This window comes from Leopardus geoffroyi, chromosome C2 (assembly GCF_018350155.1).
Source record: "Leopardus geoffroyi isolate Oge1 chromosome C2, O.geoffroyi_Oge1_pat1.0, whole genome shotgun sequence".
In the NCBI taxonomy this organism is placed as follows: domain Eukaryota; kingdom Metazoa; phylum Chordata; class Mammalia; order Carnivora; family Felidae; genus Leopardus; species Leopardus geoffroyi.
In genome coordinates, this window is record NC_059333.1 from 92,026,313 (window position 1) to 92,051,213 (window position 24,901).

At 35.8% G+C, this 24,901-nt stretch overlaps 1 protein-coding gene across 3 annotated transcripts in view; it reads right to left on the reverse strand.

Annotated features, from left to right (window-relative positions):
- The window catches only part of NAALADL2 (N-acetylated alpha-linked acidic dipeptidase like 2), a 1,353,416-nt gene that overhangs the window by 1,156,374 nt on the left and 172,141 nt on the right, over positions 1–24,901 (reverse strand). The window lies entirely within an intron of this gene.

The window sequence follows — 24,901 nt, forward strand, 5'->3', positions numbered from 1 at the left end:
AAAAAGCATATTCAGCTATACTGTGGATAAGGAAACTCATGTGATTTTGGCATCAGACTTAACACCAAATTAGTGTGAATTCTGAAAACACAAAGAGGCGACAACTTCCTATTTCACTCTTTGAGGAAGTATATGCATACCAGAAATTGCAACTTCCAGCTTAAATTCAGAATGGCTCTGAATGAATGGTCACAGAACACCCACAGAAACTCTGAGGTGATAGCAATCATTCAGAGCCTGTGCAAAAAATGTTCCTTGCTATTTCTATTTAAATAACAAGAAGGTACAATGTTACAAGTCTTCACTCTACTCCCAAATTCGTATTAAAACATGCTATATTTCTATTGCTTCCTTGAGTGTAATCTAAAGTATTTGGGTAAATGCCTTAGCAAAAAGCAGCGCTAATGATCATTTTACATTTTCTATCTAATGTATTGTACCTTTAAAAAAAACATGTTCTCCCACACAACTGTAACATCAACATGCCCACCCTATGGGCACTTTCATGAACACTCAGACTTACATGTGCACATCTGTGTATCAGAGAGTAAATTAGGGACTAATTTCTACTAAAAAATACCTTGTTTTCATACGTAATTTATATTAGATTATTAAACAATTGATATAAATACAGCATAAATTGTTTAGATTTCAGGGCTTTGTTGGTAAGCTTCCACAGAACATTTTCAGGGTACCATATATGATTTTAGTTTTGGTGTTCTTGATCTTTTATAAGATTCAGAGCTACAATTTGACTTAATAAAACAAAAACTATGGCCAAAATGATGTCATAGGAAGATTCTGAATTCACCTCCTCCCACTAACACACCAAAGGTATACCTGCATATACAGCAATTCTTCCTAGAAAACTGAGGGTTGATTGAGCAGCTTCTGCACAAAAATTTATAGAGGGACCAGAAGAGAAGGGTAGGAAATATAGAGAAACAATTCAGATGGGATACCACCTCCAATATGGCTATCTGCACTAGAGAAGGAACTCACTGAGGGGCCCACATACAGACTCGCCCACCCAGGAGCACAAGAGAAAAACAAATCTTTAAAGGATAAATATACTACTAGTGAAGGAAAACCAACTACTTGCCCTAGATTATTTCCCAAGTAGGCAGGCAACTACTGGAACTATCTCAGGGGTTAGAGGCACTAGCAAATACCATTTTTTTATTCCCCCCTACCCCTTCCACCTTGATAGCATGGATAGGAGCAGTGTCCAGGCACTCAAGACTATCTGCTAGGGCCACCACAGCATGCCCTGGGCCCCTGGCCTACACCAGTTCCAGCCATCCACCCAAGGAGATAATAAAGATAAGCAATCTACCTGATAAAAAGTTCAAAGAAATGGTCATAAAGATGTTCACTAGACTCAAGAGTGGATGAACTCGGAGAACTTCAACAAAGTGAAAGTATTTTTAAAAAGTCAATCAGAATGGAATATGGTCACTGAAATGTGTATGTATGTATACACACACACACACACACACACACACACACACACATACACACTAGAGGGAATCAACAACAGATCAGAGGATGAAGAAGAACAAAGTAATCTAAAAGACAGAGTAGCAGAAACTGCCCAAGCTAAACAACAAAAAAGAAAAAAGAATTAAAAAAAATAAATAAGGATAGATTAAGGGGACCTTTGAGACAACATCAAGCATACTAACATTTGCATTATACAAGTCCCAGAAGGAGGAGAGGAGAAAGGGGACAGAAAACTTATATGAAGAAGTAATAGTTGAAAATTTCCCTAACCTGAGGAAGAAAACAAATATCCATGCCCAGGAATCAACAAGACCTAAACAAGATGAACTCAAAGAGATCCACACCAAGATATATTATAATTAAAATGGCAAAAGTTCAAGATAAATAGAATCTTAAAGGCAGAAAGAAAAAAAAAAGTCAGATATAAGAGAAATCCTGTTGAGAAAATCAGCAGATTTTTTAGTAGAAACTATACAGGCCGGAAGGGAGTAGAAGGATATTTAGAGTGCTAAAATGGGAAAAGTTACAATTAAGAATACTTTACCAAGCAAGGTTATTTAGAACTGGATGAGATAAAAAGGTTTCACAGATAAGCAAAAACTAAAGGAGCTTTATCATGTCAAATAGCCTTACAAGGAAGGTTGCAGGGTCTTCTTTAAGCAGGCAAGAAAAGGCCAGAACTAGAAAGAAGAAAAAAAATCTCACTGGTAAAGGCAAATATATAATAAAGACAGTGGATTATACACTTAAAAAGCTAGTATGAAGGTTAAGAGACAAAAATAATAAAATCAGCTATAACTGAAATAAGTAGTTAAGGGATACAAAATAAAAAGATATAAAATATGACATCAAAAACAAAACACTGTGTATAGGGTGGGAGGGTGTAAAACGTAGTGCTCTTAAGATGTGTTCTAACTTGAGTGACATCAACTTAAAAGAGACTATTAATATATATAGAGCACCATATATGAACTTCATGGTAACTGCAAATAAAAAACCTAAAATATGCAAAAAATAAAAAGGCATCCAAACATAACACTAAAGAAAACCATTAAACCCCAACAGCAGAGACCAAAAGAAGAAAACACAAGAACTATAAAACCAGAAAACAACTAACAATATGGTGGTAGGTATATACCTATCAATAATTACTTTAAAAGTAAATGGACTAAATGTTTTAACCAAAAGACAAAGGGTGGCAGAAGACCCTGAATTTTTCAAGGAATCTTGAAAAAGAACGAAGCTGGAAGAGTAACACCCTCTGACTTCAAACTATACTACAAAGCCACAGTAATCAAAACAGTATATATTGGCACAAAAATGGATACACAGATCAATAGAACAGAATAGAACCCAGAAATAAACCTATGCATATATGGCCAGTTAATCTATGGCAAAGGAGGCAAGGATATATAATGGATGAGACAGTTTCTTCAATAAGTGGTGCTGAGAAACAGGACAGCTACATGCAAAAGAATGAAACTGGACTACTATCTTAGTATCATACACAAAAATAAACCAAAATGGATCAAAGATTTCAAGACCCAAAACCATGAAACTCCTAGAAGAAAACATAGGTAAGTAAGGTCTTTGACATTGGTCCTAGCAGCTGTTTTTGGGCCAGTGTCCTTGGGCAAGAGGAACAAAAGCTAAAGTAAACAAATGTAATTACACTAAAATAAAAATCTTTTGCACAGTGAAAGAAACCATCAACAAAACTAAAAGACAACCAATTGAATGGGAGAAGATATTTGCAAATCACCCAATAAGGGGATAAAAATCTAAAATATATAAACATGTAAGTTAATAACAGGAAAAAACCCCAAAGAGCCCAATTATAACATGAGCAGAAGATCTGAATGGACATTTCCTACAGACGACAGATGGCCAGCAGCCACACGAAAAGGTACTCAGCATCACTAATCAGGGAAATGCAAATCCAAACTGCAAATGAGATCACCAAAACCAGTCAGAATGGCTACTATCAAAGACAAGAAATAAGTATCCATGAGAATGTGGAGATAGGGAACAGTCATACATATACTCTTGGTAAGAATGTAAACTGGTGCGGTGCGCCCGGGTGGCTCAGTCGGTTGAGCGTCCGACTTCGGCTCAGGTCACGATCTCACTGTCTGTGAGTTCGAGCCCCGCGTCGGACTCTGTGCTGACTGCTCAGAGCCTGGAGCCTGTTTCCGATTCTGTGTCTCCCTCTCTCTCTGACCCTCCCCCATTCATGCTCTGTCTCTCTCTGTCTCAAAAATAAATAAACGTTAAAAAAAATTAAAAAAAAAAAAAGAATGTAAACTGGTGCAGTTACTAAGGAAGACAGTATGGAAGTTCAAAAAATTAAAAATAGGACTACCACACAATCCAGCAATTGCACTTCTAGGTATTTATCTAGAGGTAACAAAGACATCAATTCAAAGAGATATATGCACATCTATGTTTCTTGCAACATTATTTATAATAGCGAAGATTTGGAAGTGACCAGAGTATTCATCAATAGATGAATGGATAACAATGTGATATATATACACATGCATATACATACAAAATGGATTACTCAACCATAAAAAAGAATGAAATCTTGCCATTTGTGACAACATGGATGGAACTAGACAGCATTATGCTAACTGAAAGGAGTCAGAGAAAAACAAGTATCATATAACTTCACCTATATGTAGAATCTAACAACACAAATGAATAAACATAAACAGACTTAGATATAGGAATTAAACTACTGGTTACCTGAGTGGGGAGGGATTGCAGGGCAGGCAAAATGGGTGAAGGGGATTAAAAGGTAAAAGCTCCAGGTATAAAATAAGTCATGGGAGTATAATATGTGTATGTACATATTATATATGAAATACAAGTAGCTTACGGAATATAATCAATATTGTAATTACTCTGTATGGTGACAGATGGTAACTAGACTTGTCATGGGCATCATATATGGGTATAAAAATATCAAATCACGATGATGTACACCTGAAACTAATACAGTATTATGTTAATTATACTTCAATTAAAAGTAAAAATAAAATCTTAAAAAGCTATAGATTTGTAAGTGAAGAATTGCTAAATTCTACACCTAAAACCAACTTTACCATGTATGTCAACTAGAATTTAAACAAAAACTTGAAATCAAAAAAATAAAATCAAAAATAAAAACTTGAAAAACAACAGCTATGGATTTGTTTAAGAAATCTTAGTGCTTCCTGTATATCGGGTATTTCTCTTTAAAATAATATCCTAACATGGGGCGCCTGGGTGGCTCAGTCGGTTAGGCGTCCAACTTCACCTCAGGTCATGATCTCACAGTTCCTGGGTTCTAGCCCGCATGGGGCTCTGTACTGACAGCTTAGAGCCTGGAGCCTGTTCCAGATTCTGTGTCTCCCTCTCTCTGCCCCTCCCCCTCACGTTCTATCTCTCTCTGTCTCAAAAATAAATACATATTTTTAAAAATAAAAATAAATAAAATAAAATAAAATAAAAAATATCCTAACACAAATCCCTGATGTGGTTATGAAAGAGAAAAAGAGATAGACAGACATAGAAAGGCAATAAGAAAAGGAAAGGGAGCAAGTTAGAAATCATACACAAAAGGTCAGTTACAGGTGGCACAAGCTTTGCTAATATAATCAATGATATAGATCCCTAAGAAAAGCAAACCAGACTTTTCAACAAGTTTTCCTTGGGCTCATAAAATTAAAAAATCTTCCTTAACACCCTAAAAGAAATTTTTCTGAATCCTTTCGATGGTGGTGCTTTTTATGACTGTTTTTCTGCATTCCTGACTCTTGCAACCTAGTTTTTTTTTAACAAAAGGAGTGTAAGGAGAACAAGTACCAATTGCTGGCACAACTAACATTTTAAAGTGAACCATCACAGAAGAGCTTGGAGCAGAAAGATTTGTGGGATGCTGTATAAACCATCACTAGAAGATGGCATTGTAGCCACTGAGAGAAAGATCAGACTGAGATCCCAGTATCTGAAAATGAAGGATACGCTTTTTAAATTTTTTTTAAACATTTATTCATTTTTGAGAGACACAGAGCACGAGCAGGGGAGGGGCAGAGAGAGAGGGAGACACAGAATCTGAAGCAGGGTCCAGACTCTGAACTGTCAGCACAGAAACCAATATGGGGCTCGAACTCATGAACCGTGAGATCATGACCTGAGCTAAAGTCATATGCTTAACCGACTAAGCCACCCAGGTATGCTGAAAGGTACACATTTTTAAAGTCAACCAATACCTTCTTCCCAAATAACATGCAACTGGCCGTTTGGACACGCCTTTTCTGGGTCCACTTTCAGATCAAAATCCTTTCTCCTACAACAAAGTAATTTTCCATGTGTTGGGGAAGCCTTGCCTAGAAAATGGCCTACAGCAGGAAATGGTCACCTGTGTGAGGTAAACGCACTATTATAGAACACTAAGTTATTGGTGTTCTATACTAAGATCACTGCTATTAAGTCTCTAATTGTTGGCTATGCCATTTGAAAGCTAATAAATTCTATACTGGAGAACAGTTTATTATAGCACAGTCCAGTTGAATATAATTCTAATATAATCCTTAATCTAGTTGAATATAATTCTCCCTCCTCTTGAGAACATTAACTCAAAGAGTTTATTTACTCTAGGGCAAAGATAATACACTAAGGATTCCTCATATACAACTAAAAATGTACTTTATTTTATGTTAGAGATCAAAAAGATTTGAGGACAAGAATACAACTTAATTTCCAAATTTACAGCTGGAAATATATGTTCAGAAACCATACCAAAAGCTCATTATCTTACTGAAGTACTGTTAAGCATAATATATCCAGTGAAGCATTGTTATATTATATTATATTATATTATATTATATTATATTATATTATATTATATTTTGTAAGGGCTTAGATTATAACACTATATTTTTTCCCCAAAAGTTAAATACGAATGTTATTCTTACATGCACTTTTTTCTAAATTATCAAAATTAATGTTTTACCCTGTAAACACTTCTGTCATTATTTGTCCTCCTTAAATAAGGCTTACTCCATCACTGATTATGCCCAGTGATGACAGGGAGAATGGAAAAGCTGCCTACAAAAAAAACACCAAAAAGCTTTCACTGGCTTTAAGTCAAATTCAAGGTATATGATGATAAAAGTGGTCTTTGCAATGCCTAGAGAAGGATTATCACACTTATACCCTTACTTTTCTGTGACAGAAAGAATAAAGGAACATAAGAATTTAATACAATGCATAAATGTAATAAATAGCTTAAAGGAATTACTATTCATTTAAAGACAAAAACAACTCAAAGTTATACTTTCCTAATATATTTCAAAACAACCAGGTATCCGTATTTCCAATGGTCTGATTCTGCCTAAGAAATTGAATATTTTCCTTTAACTTTACTTAAATATACATTCCTGACATCTGGCTTTCATTAATGCACACTTAAATGTAGACAGAGTTACTCAGAGACACATCCCTCTGATGTGTGTGTCTTTGCACCAAGAGCCTATGAAAAATTATGTGCTGAGACAAAAACATTTATTACTTCACCAACTATAAAGTTAGTGTTCTATTTAGGGACAGACATATTTGCAGCCCAATTTAGAGTATATAACTGCTTAAAAATTTCCTATGGAATAAATTATGTTTTCCTATCGTGACTATCAGCATTGTAGTCACTCTGCTAAAACTGAGATCTAATACCTGTGAATGAGTGAAGGCACTCAGTCGAGCAATCCACAACTGGAGAGGATTAGCTTACAACTGCTGCCACTATCAGCAAAACAGCAAGAAGCAGACAGTTCATTTTACAGAAACTTAATGGAGTGTATGGCTCTAGCTGTTTAATACAAGCACTGTCAAGGCATCTAAGCAAAAAGTCTCAGCTGTCACCACTGACAAGCTGAGTAGAATTATTTGTCACAGTAGACTAGATAAGGCACCATTAGAATGGCACATGGTGCTGCTACCATACGTCTCCATATTGTAGCCAGAGACAGCATGCCTATGTTTGCCAAACATAATGATGGCGTGTCCTCAATACTTTATCACATGATAGATAGGAGTTTAACATTACACCTTTAGCATTTCAAAAGTGACAGGAGCACATGAAGCCTTGATAATAACTTTAAGCATATATATTTGCTTAACAATTTTATCTTTATATAGAGAAGTCATATACACATATACATACTCACACACATTCATACACATAGAACCTAGCAATGTTTGTGAGTCAACTTTTCTTTGGTTAACTTTTGCTAAGCCAGATCTTAGAGCCTTTAGCTTTACTATTAATATATACACAGTTATCACTCTACGTGATAAACACTAAAAATCATTTTTCACGAACAAATATAATCTCATGATCTTTTTCAGGATACTGGGAATGTCTGCCTGATAAAAATACTAGGATGTCACTTGAGAACTAAGCTACTGATAACAAGAAATAGTTTATTTGGCTAAGGAGTCTACTACTTTCAGTTAGTAAGTTCTGTGTAAATGATTTAGCACAGCCCTATTTAAGCAACAATTTCTGCTGAAATGTGGTTTTAGAAGGAGAAAATGAAAATAAAAGCCTCTACTTCAAACTTGATGCAAAGAGTAAAAAAATGTATTGATTTAGTGAAACTAGATAAAAGGATATGACTAGCTGTTTAAAAAAAAGACTTGTTAATTTTCAGTTAAACATCCTAATGTTCTTTTGGCTTATTAGGATTTTTAATCTGAATAATTTTATAAATGGCTACTGATAAAATTAGATGAGTAACTTCTTCAGGATAAACTACAGACCATTATTTTTCACTCTTAGTCCCTCTATTCATTCAGTCATTTATATTGAAAGCTAAGTGCTAAATAGTTAGCTATTACAGATTAATTTGAAGAAGAGATAGATTATTTCTTCAAAGAGCTAGTAATATGGACATGAGGCATGCACACAAATGAGTATAATGTATAAGAGAAAGTCATAAGTGTTAGTGTTGTTAGTGCATCTGAAAGCCAGGAGAGATCAACACTGTCCAGAAGATGAGCAGTGGTGGAAAAAGGTATTTCCAACCACCACATTCAGTGGAAAGCTTTTATGAATGCTAAGTTAAAATAAGTGAGTTGATATCTCATATTTTAAAATCAGAATACAATAATTGCAATAATTATGATCCCAAAGATTTCTCCCTGTGAATCTCTTTTATCTCATTTATTCAAAACTATAATAGATACACTGCAAAGAGTTTTAAGTCAAGGAAGGATAAGATCAGATTTACATTTTAAATGACTAACTCTGATGCAGTGTAGAGATGGAAATGAGAGAAAAAGATGGTATATTAAAAAGCAAATTAGAAGGTGCAAAGAGTTAAAACAGGCCTGAGACTGCTATCCTTACAAAAGCTACTTGCAAGGTTGGCTCTTAGCTGGTATCTAGAAACTTCAATTTCAGAAGAGTTCCCAGCATTCCCAGATAACAATAAACTGTGCCTAAGCTGTTTTTACAAACAATAAAGTTTATGCTGAAAACGTGACCTTCTGAGAGATAAGAATCTTGGTATGTGTTTGGCACAGAGGGGTCTATGTAGTCAATTTCCAATAAATACCCTGACCAATGAGTTTCCAACGAACTTCCCCAATAGACAACACTTCACCCCTGTTGTTATAAATCCTTGCTAGCAGACTTAAACATGTCTTATGAGACTCCCCTGACAGAGGACTCTTGGCTCTCATTCCTGGTTTCCTCCAGATTCTACCCATGTGCTTTTTCCTTTATTGATTTTGTTTGGTATCCTTTCATACTAATACTAACAAGTCATAGCCTTAAATACAACTATATGCTGAGTCCTGTGATTTATCCTGGAGAAACAGGAGACTTGGGGGATGGTCTTGGGAACTATGACACAGAAGGTTTTATGATGGGAAAATCTTATGAGATGTCAAAGAGGAAAGATATCTAAACCAGTACAATCATAAAAAGGATGAGAGGTCAATAAATGTGGTTAAAAGCAGAGGCATTTGATGCAAACAGAGGAAATTTTCAGCTCCACCACTGACTAGCCATGGGCAAGGCATGTTCCTATGGAACATTTAACACAGGTTTAGCTCACAGTTGCATATTATAATCTGAAGCTAGTCAAGAGATCTACAAGAAACATTTTTGTAGTCAGATACTATAAGCATTGGCACCGTGAAAAGAGACAAGTTCACTTAGACAGAATGCCTTTGGTGAGAAGAATAAGCCCAGATCTAAAATTACAGACCAAATTAACAGGGACAGGAAGTAAAAGAGAAACCCAGGATAGAGTTAGGGCAATGATTTTTTTTTTAAAGCTTTTATTGGCTTGTACCCTTTCATTGCCCAGACTGCCCCACACTTCCCCTCAGAACACATGCAGTATATTCCCAGGGCCCCTGGCACCAGGGGGAGCTTGCACTCCTGGAGGCCCTGGTGCACCAGAGCAGCAAATCTTGAAGTATGGTTCCTAGACCAGCAGGATAAGCATTACCTAGAAACATGTGAGAAATCTAGATTTTGATACTCTACCCAAGGCTTACAGAATAAGAACATTTAGGAGTAATCTGTTTGAACAAACCCCTCAGGTAGCTCTGATGCATGCTAATTACTGAATTACTGAATTGCTGAAACTGTGTAAAATATCTAGTAAGTCAGACTCAAGATATAGAGTCAGAAAGCTGAAGAGAACCAGGCCAATAACATGCATAGAAGTAGATTGGGGAAGATCATCAAGGAGGGAGGGATTAACAATGTCAATGGCAGTACAACAGTCCCGTAAGATAAGGATTTTCATGTGCCCATTGCATTTAGCAGTGTAGGTTTATCAGAAATAATTTCTCTAAAGTGGTAGGGGCAGAAGACAAATAGTATATGATAAAGACAAAAAGAATGGAAAGCAAGAAAATGAAGATGCAAAGAACCTACTACACATTCAAGAATTTTGTAAAGGACCAGGATTAAACAGAAATCTGAGGGAGTCATGGAAGGTCTTTTTTGATATTGTTTGTTATTGCTAAGGTGTTATGCTATAGATAAAAACTCTATTCGATTATGGAAACTTGTAGCTTGAGGCCATGAAGGATGCATTTATATCACAGAAATAAGCCAACATAGGGCTGGCTTTCTGGAAAGCCAGTTACTAAATATAAACAGGAGACCACTATAAAATGCTAAGAGTTGACAGAACAATGAAGAACTGGCCACTTAATGTTTACTGACTTTAGATACCATCAGCAAAGCTGTAAGAAAAAGAGTTGACTTCTGTATCAGGTACCTATAAACTAGGTCTCAAAGTTAATTTTATCGCTAGTAAGTAGCAGAGGGACTTAATTAAATACAGATCTACAAACCCAAACATTTCCTTGTGTTTCACATACTTGCCTTAGTGTCAAAATCTGGATCTCTGGTAAAACATATTCCTAAATCTAGAATTTCTAAAGGCAATGACTTGGAAATTGGTATGACCTACATGGTTCTTATTAGCAGACAAAGCTACACTATATTATATCACATTGTCTCCACAGTCCATGTTTTGGTTTACTAGTCTGGGTCACAAGGCTAAGACGATTTAGAGCCACAGTCCAGTTGAGGAACAAAAACTGGGCACTAATTAGTAGTATATGTTGTAGTCCTCAGGAACATGACCTATGTAAAGAACAGGAGAAGGAACAGACCATAGTTATATAGTCAATATCACTTCAATAGTCAGAGCAAAGTTGCCTAAACTAGGAATCATTTTCAGCGTTACCCTTTATTCAGAGATCATCAGGCCTTGCAAAATCTCCCAACAATACCAATGAAATAATTCCCATTTTACAGCTGAGGCAAAGAAGGTAGTGGCAGGTAGGGGGAAAAATGAGAAATTGGCTTAGAGTACCATCAAGGGAAAGCAGTAAAGATAGAACTTAATGGATAGTTCTATCCATTGGATATCCATTGGATAGAACATGGATGGTCCCATGTTCCAACCATCCTTTGATGGTTGAAAGTTTTAGGAAACCAGTTTCAATGTTGGTAATGACTACGTCAAAACATCACCTTTGACACAGTACTCTAAACTAGCTAAATAAAGAAAATCCTCAATCTCATTATTTACTATCGAAAATAAGTGAACCTTAAAATTTAGACATCTGTATTCTGGAATCATGTAAATGTCACAGAAAAATCAAGAAGTCAGTAAACTAAACTATACAGCAATGACCATGTAACATGATAGAACTCTAAGAACTGTCAGCATCTAGGGGTAGTTTTCATTTAGCAGTATTAGTCTCATTAGTCATTAGCAGTATCATTACTCACCCATCATTACTCTTCAGGGTGTTAATATGCTTCACATGATGGGTGTGAAGAACTGTCCTCCAGCATGCCAGAAAGATAAGCATCCGGTAAGGAGGCAGTATTAGTTCACAGGCATAAAAGTTCATGAACAAGAAAATTAACATTCCAAGATAGGCCATTGAGCAAAGATTTGATTCGTGAGTTTGAGTGGTATAAACCACAGTCTGAGGGTAAACTCTTTAACTTACATCTCTAAATAAGAAGGTGTGTTACTCATATTTTAAAAAGTCAGCTTTCTTCATTTACAGGAAAGCAATATAGCCATATAAGTGCGCTCTGGAGCCAGAGTGTGTCTGGATTCCAGCTCTGTTAACTTAATAGTGCAAACTTAGGCAAGTATATAAAATCTCTGTGCCTTGATTTCCCCATATGCAAACTAAGGATATTAATAGCAGTTCCTCAAAGTGAAGACTGGATTAAAACTCAAAACACTGAAAAAAGTGTCCGACATGAACTAACCACAAATAAAAAGTTAATTACTGTTACTTTCAAGCAAACTGTCCCTGAACCTAATTATATAATACATGGATCAGAGAGTTTATGCTAATAAAAGTCACTTATTTAGCAATCTGCAGTTAAAATAATTCATTAAGAAGGTTAACATGGGAAGAAGTTCTCTGGAACACAGTAACTTATACTTGAAGATCCAAATGTATATGACTATTCATTCATATTATCCTATAGAAGAATTGGAAAACCTTGATTGCAGATAGTCTGGGCACTCATCTTACTAACCTACTAACTTATTGTCTCACTTGGCTGGTTGGAGTTATAACCAATAGCTAGGCAGGCTGAAAAAATCTCTCATGCACACAGCAAATATAGTCAGACTTAAGCATAATAAATTCAGATTTTTTGCTAAATGATTTGTCCTTGCAAAAAACAAAAAGTAGATTATAATAGATCCGATAGGGAAAATACAGACTTAACTCTCAAGGCTGATGAAAACTCTTGTTTTAGGGCCACTGTCATCCCAATAAGTGACAGAAACAAGAGAATTTATCAGAAGCAAAGATCTGTTAGCATGGAGCTATATTAGAAAACTTCATAGTTCTGCAACCATTTCTTCATATGTTGCACTTATAAATGTTCTCTAGATGAGATCAAGTAAATGTATTCACTTTAAATATCTGAATAATCACCTAAAGATGAAAAAGGCTAAGGAGATCCCTTGATATCAGAATTATGTATATCACTCCTAAGCATGGGTCCCAATCCTGACCCAATTAAGGACTCTAATTACTTTCTTAGTTACTGCTCCCTCAGGATGGCCTAGAGATATATCATACTACCCCCCGTCTTCTGAAAAGGAATATTCCATTTTTAAATTAAAACTATATTAGTCTAGAAGACAGCTTATAAAACTTTAGTCCAGCTTTCTTCATAATAAATTGCAGAACATCTATCAAAATTTATGTAATGAAGAATTTGTGCTTGCTTCGGCAGCACACCTACCATTTAATAAAGATTTGGACACGACTCACTGTTACACTTTTTTTATGCTGAACTCTCATTTTTTCTTTAAAATTATGATACCTGTGTGAGATATACTAAAATGTTTAAAATCATTTCAGCTGAGAGAATAAAAATCTTGGTAACTGTTGAAAAGCACACTGGTCTCACATCTGATGGCCCATTATGGCCAAGCATAACAAAAACAAAAACAAAAACCCAAGACACCAAAACTCCTAAACCAACTAAGCAGACTAGAGAAGTACTCTTTGAGAGGTCTGTATATTTTGTGCTAACATATCTACACAAGAATTTGAAACTCATGACTAATTAAAGACAAATTTCTAAAAGACAGGAGAAACCGTACAAAATGTATTATATTACAACCAGTCTTGAGACACTACCTGGAACTCTTCAATGGTCTTTAAGTGTGTAAGGCGAACTTCACACTTTTGGCTTGGTCCACTTAACTCATTCACCCCTGTTAGAAAGGCGGGAAATTTTCATTTCCACGCTCCATCAACCAGGTATGCTACTAACTCCAAATGATAAGTTTTCCTTTACCTGAGACAACAAATATCCCCTGAGCATGGAAGACCATCATACGGAATACTCATAATAATTACTGTAGAACATGAATGAGGAAATACTTTGTAGTCTTCTGTGATTCTGTCATGGGCTGCTCTTGCTTATTTGTCCAACTAATCCAAACATAGTTTCCTTTTCACCTTCTGTCTTAGGGAACAAGGAAATACATACAGAAGTCCAGGTTAAAAAAAGTTTCTGGCCCTATTCTCAGAAGACCATAAGAAAGCTCACAGAGCCTTGACCATTTTAAGATTCATGATAAGATTATTGGATGTCTTTCATTTTGTCTAACCCCAGAGGATAAGTCAAGGTTCTTAGTCTGTCAATCTCCTTCACAGCCTCCATATAATAACAGTTGAACCAGGGGTTCCCTCTTGAAGAGATGTTAGTTCTGCATTCCCTTCAGCCACACCTGCTGTTGCTGTGGTTGTATCAGCAAATCTGTTCATCTCTCTAGATTCCACAGTAGCAGCAAATGTGGAAAAAGAAAATGTGACACTAGTGGAAAACTTTGTGTATTTCACTGAAATAGCTATATCTAGTATTTATTGAATATCAATTTCCTGTCAAATAGTGCTAAATAGTGCTTGACCAATCCTCACTACACCACCACCAGCAAAAAAAAAAAAACTAAAGAACTATGAGAGCAGTAGTGTTACTAGGCCCATTTTACTGAGGAAGACATTAAGGTTTAGAGGTTATTTGCCCTGTCCAAAAAAATGGTAGTGTTGGAACCTGGACTCAGAACACTAAAACTAGGCTTCAAATAAATAACTTGTGTTATACTACTAAAGAGAAATAGTGTCACTGCTCTATTCACTTATGTAATTGGGGGTTTGTGGATATTAAATAAGTCACAATTCCTTTTGTTTATTTAATACTGATGACATGGGTTTATGAGTTAAATATAAAACTTAATTCTCTTTTCAAAACCACTTTTAAAATGTGGATAATTTGTGTTTATACCCAATTCATAGCTTTATTACACTTTTTAAAAATCAAAGAAAACCTTACACATTTTTTTAAAATCTTACCTATTGGATAGTTGATAAATACTAAGTTGTTTTAAATATCGGGTTTAAAGGTGGAATTGTAACTATGTAGTTTTAACTACTCAACTCAGAGCAAATAATGAATTAATTGCATTGTCTTTTCATATTCAACATAAGACAAGAAGGATCAAGTGGAGTGATTATCAAGAAGACAGCAGCCCTTCAAAAGATTTGTATATATCCATGGCGGGGGGGGGGGGGGGATTTATGGTTCTATTAACTGAGAAAGACCACAAAATGAAGAGGTAGATTGGATAACTCTTGTGGATAGTAGGAAGTTTTAGAAAATGAACCTAGGGGAGCCTGACTGACTCACTTGGCAGAACATGGAATCTTGATCTCAGAGTTGTAAATTCAGGCCCCATGTTGGGGGTAGAATTTTTTTGTTTTTTGTTTTTTGTTTTAAGGGAAATAAGGCTAATTTCCAGGTAACTCCAAAAATTTTGCTTTTCTTCCCCAAAACATGTTTTGCCCCTTGACAGCTAATGTGAAAAAATACAAATAATGTCATCACCTCTAAGTGAAAGAAATAAGAGAATTTTTCATTTGTGCTCTTTTCAAATATTTAGATGTTTGCTTACCTAAAAAAACACCCTAACAGCAAATACCAACAAGGGTTAAAAAAAAACATCTTGGGCCTTACTGTTTAATGATCTAGTATTCTACCTACTGTAGATTTATCAAAATGATTAACTCAGTAACAAAAAGTTTCAAAATTTTTCAATGCCACATTTTGTTTGGAAAAGCTCAATTATCTTTCTGAAACCACTCATGGTTCAGTCAACTATATTTGCTCAAAATCTTTCTTAGCCTTCCATTTTCACTCACTGATGTGACCATAAATGGCTCAATCTCCCTGAATATAAAGCTTTCAACAAATAACAAAAGTTTTTCAAATCTACATGCCCTCTGACCCAGAAATTTCTAGAAATTTATCATGGATGTATGCACTAATTAGCTACAAGGACAATCATCGTATTTATAATATTAAAAAAATTGAAAAAATCCCTGATGTTTACTACTAGAGTTGATTAAATACAGTGTGATCTATATAGCAGAATACTATTAAGAAGTTAACTTAAATGTATAGTGCCTGCACACAGTCAGTGCTAAGTAAATAGTTGCTTCATCTATAGATGAATGTTCACTGAAATCTGCAATTTTTTAAAGCTGATCCAAGTGGCTTTATCCAATCTTTGTCAATTGTGTATTTTTTACACATACAACACCTACAGAGAGCTTACTGTGTGCAAGGCATTTTTCTAACTACCTTACTTATATTAATATATGTAATTCTCAGAACAGTCCTTTAAAGAACATGCTATTATCCCCTCTCTATAGGCTAAAAAACAGAAGCATTAAGGAAAATGAGTAACTTGCCCAAAGTCCTAGAGCTCATCAGTGACACGGCAAACATTCAAAGCTAGTCAATCGGGCTCCAAAGTCTGTGCCCTTAACCAGAAAATATGCTTACTGATATCATATTCTACTGCCTATACAGAAGAGTCTGAAAGGATATTCAGCATGAGAATAATGTGAAAGTGGTTATTTCTGGTTTTGATGATTAGTGTTCTATAATAAATGCAAATTATTGTATCATTAAGTGAAAAATGCCTTCTGATTGCAGAATGACCTATAGACAAGAATACTATAAGGTCTAATGGCTGAGAACTATTAATACAGATCCAAGGTAGAGATTCTGATATTCCACAGCTCCACATACTTAGAAGTCTCTGAATTGACAACAAATCTGGACAGTGACTCCCTCTGAACCTTGACATCTCACATGGCAGAAGAATAATATTGTTCTAATCCATCAACATTGTTCTCTTGCTCTCACCCATTTCAAGTCATGTTACTGATGTCTATTTTCTCCTTTAAGGCTAACAAAGTTTTTATGCCTCTGCCCTTTGCCTTTCACTAGCAGAAGATTGAAATCGATATTATAGGAGATTTCTATGATATAGTGAGCTCAGCTAGTACTCCTACAACATAGCCTAATGCAGTGGTTCTCAACTCAAGCTACTAGTTTCTTTGTTTCACTTTGGTTTGTTTTTTTAACTCCACAAGTGATTCTGATGCACAGCCCAGGTTCAGAGTTTCTGCAGCACAGGTATTAATATATAGCTTGTCACTCTGCTGGTCATACTTCAGTGGTCAGAATCATAGCATTAGTAAATGAAACTGAGTAACAGCCAATTTCAGGCTGTGTTATCATGCATATTGTTATATATACAACTAATAAAGCTTTAATAATTTCACTTAGAATGGGAAATATGAATAATTAAAATGGGTTATTAAATATGAATTTATATATAGGATTGAAATATTAGATTTAAAAAAGTGTTGAAATATAAATGTAAAACTGAAAAACTAAGAGAAAGGAAGTTTTTGAAGTCGACCAAGATAGTATATTCCCAGGGAATAATCATACTCATTCATCAAGCTTAAACTAAGTGAAATCCTGTTGACTTGATAATTATAGCTTCAATAGTACACAGGTGTATCCAGGATTTAGTGAAAATTCACAAATGTCCAACAAAATGCATAGCAGCAAATCAAATAAGAACAAATGCTTGAGATGGTACAAAGTAATTTAGGATCTCTTTCCCTAGGAAACTATTACGCAAGATGCAGATCTGCACTTACTGTTGGGCTAAGGCACTTGATCATTTGTTGAACAACTAAAATAAAAATAAATTTTAAGTACTCACAACAACATTTTTAAATGATCTTGTGAGTAAGTTTATAGGAAGTTAAGCACCTCCCAAATATCCAAAAGACAAGCTACAAACTATATATATTCTGGTATTTGTTCTTCACACTTTTCCCAGTGATAGCATATACTTGCATGTGTGTGTATTCAGTTACTTTGTTTCACTTTGGTATAAGTTTGGGGTTAAAGTAAACTTGTTCTATCTGCCTCTTCCTTGAACATATCCCTTTGAATTTGTAATCCACACATGCCTGGTTCTCCAATCCCTTCACCAGCTGTTCTTTCTCAGATTCCTCTTCTCCAAGATTTCTAAAACAGATGTCTTATCTAAGCTCTCTGTGGATGACCTCATTCAATCCAATGGTTTAAATATATATGTACAGGACATGTAAGTCTATGTCACCAGCCCTGGATCTGCCAGAGAACCCTGACTCATGTATCATTATGCGCATGACATCTCTAATAGGCTTCTCAGCTTCAAACTCATGATTCCCTTCCTCCAAAACCAAACGTATTCCTCCAAAAGTCATTTTCTCAGCAAATGGAATCCGGTTATTCCAAAGTTTATAGCTACAGTTGGTTCCTCATTTTCCTTCATCTTCTTCATCCAAATTTCTTCTACCATTCAATGCAGAATCCTTCTGCTTTTTTTTTTTACATCTCTACTATTACCACTATTTTCCAAGCCACTACACCTCTAAACTGGATGTCTGCAATGGTCTCCTGACTTACATTCCCCTTTCTAACCATACATTTGCAAAACAGGAACCAGAGAGAGCTTTTAAAAATGTATGTCAGAATATCCTCACTTGCCTGTTTAAAGCTCTCCTATATCCCCCAGTTTCACTTACAATAAAAATCCAAATTCACAAGTCTGGTCTACAAAGCTCTAATGACTTGTTCCTGCCAAGCTTTCCAACCTTGTCTTGTTTCATTCTGTCCTTGTTCACTACAATCTTCTCCTAGTGACCGTCTTTCCATTTCAAGAACGTCTCAAATTTATTTCCAAGTTGGTGTCTCTACATTCAGATTTTTGTATGATATTGAGGAATCAGGGGAGACTGCTTCTTCCTCATTTCTAATGTTTCCTCTCAGGGGAAATGACCTCCCTACTGTAATGTTTTTTGCCTCTAGTCTTTCTCAGTCTTCTGTTAAATTCAGAATAGCTGGACAGGCCCTGCTTTCCTCCCTCTGGTGAGTGACCCTGCCCACTTAGTGCATGGGCTATCTGTATATACATGGAAGTCCTTTATACCAGAAGAGACTGTCCCAGATCAAGACTGAGTCTGACAAGTTTGGCTCTTATGTTTGATACTAAGCTATATCTCCAACTGAGCCTCTATTAGAAAAAGCTGCTATATCTACATTTAATCCTATGTGGTTAATAAGCAGACGTTTCTCACAGATGTGAAGGCTGGGAGACCAAAATGGAGGTGCCAGCATGACAAGTTAAGGGCTCTCTTCAAGGTCACACACGTCTCATCGTATCCTCATGGTAGAAAAGGCTCTTTTTTATGAACACTAATACCATTCAAGAGAGCTCCATTTTGTGACCTGATCACCCTCCGAAAAGCCCCACCTCCTAATACCATCACATTGGACATTAGGTTTCCAACATGTGAATTTGGAGAGAGTAGGTAGGGGTGAACACAAACATTCAGATCATAGACGATTTTTTAATTGGGAACATTCTCAGACTTCAAAAATACAGTTAGATCCTTCATAATTGTTATTTAAGCACAAATGGCACCTCTTCAGAGAGACTTTTCTTGATGACTTAATCTACAGTATCTACCTAGTTGCTAATTATAATGTCACTCCCATTTTGATGTCTTGCATATCAATTATGTTACTTTTCAATTTTTATTTTTGTTCTTTGCTATCCCCTGCCTTCAATTAGCATTCATGAAAGTATGGACCTTGCTCTCTTTCCTGTTTATCATAGCATCTATCCCTCATACCTAGAATAGTACCTGGAATAGAGTGGGCACTCAAATATTTGAAGAATTTCCACTTGCTACATTTTACTAACTGGTATGTTTTTTTCTAGTGAAACCCAGACTATCTCAAGAGATGCAGACCGGATAGAGCTACAGGTTCTCCCATCACCTCAAAAGTTCGTACTCAGCTAATTTATGCCTTAAAGATATTGTGTTCACTTGGGCTCAGCATAGGTAATAGTCCTCCAAAAGTTACCTTTCTTCCTCACACTTTGCTAATATCAGAAGTGAGAAGCTCTTGTTATCCTTGGGCACAGATAAATTAAGGAACAGAGATGAAACATGTATGATTTTGGATGGCTTATCTTTAAGACTAAATAGAAACTAGGTAGTCAGGGGAACAACTCAAAGTCATTGGGCCACACTAAAGAAATTTTCAATGGATTTCATGGTTTGTCTTCGGAAAGCTTAGACAATATGAATAGTTACTCAGTTGTCATGTTCAATTATTCCGTTCCAAAATAATAAAAGTATTAGATATCTAAGATTCTGATTTTCTTACTAATGGCTTGAAAACACATTTTTCTTAAACCATGACTCCCATCTCCTAAATACTTGATTAAAGAAATCCTAAATACTCAATTTAAGGAAAACATTTAAACATTTTGATGCTGTTTTCCTGAACTAGAGTGTTCTTACACTTTCTGATAAAATAGAACAGATGTTCCTTTTAAGCATCTTTAAAATTTGAAAGTTCTAGCCTTTAAAAAACAAGTACCCTAGGGGTGCCTGGGTGGCTCAGTCGATAAATCATCCAATTCTTGATTTCAGCTCAGGTTATGATCTCATAGTTCATAGGTTTGAGCCCTGCAACAGTCTCTGTGCTGACAGCTCAGAGCCTCCTTGGGATTCTCTTTCTCTCTTCTTTTCTCTGCTCCTCTCCTGCTTGTGCTCTCGCGCTCTCTCTCTCTCTCTTTCTCTCAACATAAGCAAACAAACAAACAAACAAGAAACAAGTAACTAAGAACACAGGTCAACTGCTTTATGTAAGAGTTCAGTTACTCTTAAAATACGAACGAAACAAATGCAAGCTAGAAGTTAAGCCCATAATGTATCTAGTGGCTAAGCCTGAAACTAGAAATTCACAATTAAGAATGAAATAAAAATATTTTTTTGGATGAGTGAAATTTGCAAGAGTTGGGGAAGGCTGTGTATTTTCCAGATGTTTGAGCAAAGAAAATAGATTCACATTTCTCTTCCTGTAACTGCAGTAAATAGAAAGATTTAGAACAGCTACATATGGTAACATTATGTGTCAACTACAACTGAAAAAAGACAGTAGGACAACAGCCTTAAAAGAGAAAAGCTTCATATATGACTACAAAGCAGTACCAAATTCTTAAGAATTAACTTTTTATCTTAGACCGTAAGCATCCTGCTGACAGTAATTATACCCATTAACTTGATAAAAGATAATCTCCTTATTAAATTAAGCTCTTTCAAAAATAATGATAAATCAATGAACAATAGTGTGACAGAATAACTGAGTTTAAGCTCACCTAGGGGAAATATAAAACATTTTGCTGTTCATTAATTTTGAAGGTGGGACTCAGAAAAAAAAAAAATACATGTGGTCCCTGTGATGAATCTCTTGTGTCCAAAAATCTAAAACTTGTGGAAAATTATTCCCCTTTCTATAATAGCCCATTATTTTTCTCTTAGACTATGTCCATTTCAACCTTTGAAACTAAGTTCCAAGTATTCAAATAAAGGATATAAATCCTTGCTTTTAAAAGTAAGGTATGGATTATAGACAAAGCTTTAAAAGAAAAGGAAAAAATATAATAGCATCCAACCTCGATGTGTACCCAAGAGGCTGAGACATTATCATAATGCCTCTATTATGGCAATTGCTGAAATTAAATGCCTGCAGATTTGACCCTAAGGAGTATAGTGCAGTGTTTGCTGTAATAAAACACTTACTGTAAATGCTTAACCTTGAATAGATTCCATATTAATACAATTTCACAGTAGCTATTTTGACAATTGTCACTATATATTTTATAAGCCACATTGAACCATCCCATGTTACATTTTTGGTTATCTGAAATATCTTTCTTCTTCCTTACGAATGTGTATTGCTTTCCAGAATCTTTATTAAGACTCCATATACACTGTAAAAAGAGAATGGCATGGTATTTTGCTGATTACTCAAGATTAAAATAACTTACTAGAAAAAAAAAAATGATTCACAGAGCAGCATGTTTAAAAGTACACAGGTTCAGTTTGAGAGTTATATATAATTCAGAATGATGTAATTGGCAGCACTTATATTGTAGACTTATGCCAGACTTTGGCATCATTTTGTATTAATGGTATCTTAACAGCTTGCTATTTAATAACCTTCTATTAAGTCATTATGTTTCATTTACAGGTGACAATCAAAAAGATGAAAACATGGCTTCCCTTGCCTTCGCAAACTACAAGGGACAATGTGTCTGTCTTGAAGTCTGAATTACATTTGCATTGTTAGCTAAAAATGGAACATAGATATTGCTTGCTTCAGTTCTTAAAAAAAATTCAGAAAACTACAAATATTTTGAAAAGCAATCAAATAAGAACTGAAGGCTTAGAAATGATAAATTTCTTCATGTGTCATATAAAGATAAAATTTGTAAAGGAAACCAGAAATGGGTGTAGTTCCTATTATCCAGTGAGAAAAATTTCATTTCCCAAGGCTGTATATTCTATTAAATGTAGTCACAGTATGTATATGTGTATATGTGTATGCACATATGTGTATATATACACATATACATACTTCACTTTCTGGTAACATAGCTTATAAAATTCTTAAAAGCAAGTATGGTATATTTTACATATATTCATATATTTCATAGTCAGCTAGAGTAGTAATTCATGCTATTGATTTCAAAACTACTCATCTCTATTTCCCATTTACTCTGTAGTCCACTGAGATACTTTCCTTTCTCATCATGCTACCAAATTAACTCTGGAAGATCACAAAGAACATCCTACAAGTAAATGCAATGGATAATCTTTTGTACATCTCTTTAGCCTGGATTTCTCCCTTTATTACTTGGTACTTTAAGTCAGTCACAATATCCTTTTGATTCTACCTTCTTACTATCTCTACTATCCATCCCTCTCAATGACAGACTTAATGAAGTTACAGGGGGAAAATAAAAATAAAAAAATAAACTTCCAAATTACTATGGCTTTACAAATGGAGAACTGTTGTTCACATCCTGTGTCCATTGTGGATCAGCAGGAGGCTCTGCTCATAGTAGTTATTCAGACAATCAAACAATGGAGTATCCATGATGCTATTGCCTATCACTGTGGCAGAGGAAACAGAGCTCTAGCCAAGCCTGAATCAGCACTGAAGGCTCAAGTGCAGAGACCACAAGCATCACAACTCACTAGCCAGAAACAGTCACTCAGCTCCACCTAACCAGGAAATTGGGAAATGTAATCTCATATACTTGGAAAGAGAGCTAGTGTCTGTAATGGTGGGTACTAATTGTAACACATTAGTGTTCAGAATTTTTCAAAGCTCCTTACTGATGACAAGATCGAATCCTATGCAGCCATTCTCCTCTCTGATCCCTCCCAATTCTTTTCACACCCACCACTCAGAATTTGTGTTCTGGTGCTGAATTACTTGCAGGTTTTTTGTCTTTGTTTCATTTTTTTTTTTTAAATTACCTGTTACATGCATGATTTTGTACGTTTTATTTCATCTGCTCTAGTACTAGAAAACTATTCATCTTTATTTTTATCTTAAACTAGTCTTTAAGTATTCCTCTAGTCTTCCCCAGCCCCACCCATATTTTTTGTTTCATAGTTTGTATATTCTTTCCCCTCATTAAAATGTTATTGAGCCAGCTGCACTTCTTTCTCCACTAGACTATGAACAAAGTCAGAAAACATCTCAATTTTAGGTCCCTGGTATTAGAGATAAAAGATAAACCCCAAGACATGTATAATAACCAAATCCTACTTGACTTCTCTACTTGATGGCTGTTTTTTAAAAATATTTTGGTTCTTGGGGCGCCTGGGTGGCGCAGTCGGTTAAGCGTCCGACTTCAGCCAGGTCACGATCTCGCGGTCCATGAGTTCGAGCCCCGCGTCAGGCTCTGGGCTGATGGCTCAGAGCCTGGAGCCTGTTTCCGATTCTGTGTCTCCCTCTCTCTCTGCCCCTCCCCCGTTCATGCTCTGTCTCTCTCTGTCCCAAAAATAAATAAATGTTGAAAAAAAAAAATATTTTGGTTCTTGGCTTCCTTGACACCATTCTATTTGGATTTTTTTTCCCACCCCCCTCATAGTCAGCTTCTTCAGAAAGTTTACCACTTTTCAAAAGCTGAAAGAAATCATCCCTTAAATGTTGGTATGGTGGTGGTAGGAATGCAGGAGTCTAACCTCATGCTTCCTGGAAAATCTGTTCAATACCAATGTCTTCAACTATCACCTATATATCTGGATGACTCCCAAATCTAAATCCATACTCCATTTCTCTCTCAAGCTTCACACAAAATACCAACTACCTTCCACTTCCATTTTATCACCCCAAAAGTTAAACCCATCATCCTATCCTCAAATTCATTTTTACATCTTCCCTTTCTCAGCTGACATAATGGTGACCCAAACCAAAACCCAGAATAATTCTATGTTCCACCTGCTCTCTCTCATCCTTACATTCAGTGAACAAATCATGTTCATTTTACTTGTTAAGTATGTCTTGTCTTGCTTGCAGCTCTGTTACCACTTTTTCTTTTTTTTTTTTTTTCAACGTTTATTTATTTTTGGGACAGAGAGAGACAGAGCATGAACGGGGGAGGGGCAGAGAGAGAGGGAGACACAGAATCGGAAACAGGCTCCAGGCTCTGAGCCATCAGTTCAGAGCCGACGCGGGGCTCGAACTCACGGACCGCGAGATCGTGACCTGGCTGAAGTCGGACGCTTAACCGACTGCGCCACCCAGGCGCCCCTGTTACCACTTTTTCAAGTCTCCATAATTTCTTGCCTTAACTCTGTCTCCTTATAGAACTCTATTCTAGTTTTGCCATCTTCTTATTCATCATCTGTTTGCAATCTATCAGTAACTCTTTATGGCTTTAGCCTGACCTCTAAGTCTCCATCTATCCAGGTTACAGTACTCCATGATCTGTGCAGTTCAAGTGACTTCTGGCCCAAGGAACTCTCTGCTTTTTTTTTTTTTTTTACATGCAATAGTTCCCACCCATCTCTGTGCCTGCAAAATCCCCACATATCCTTC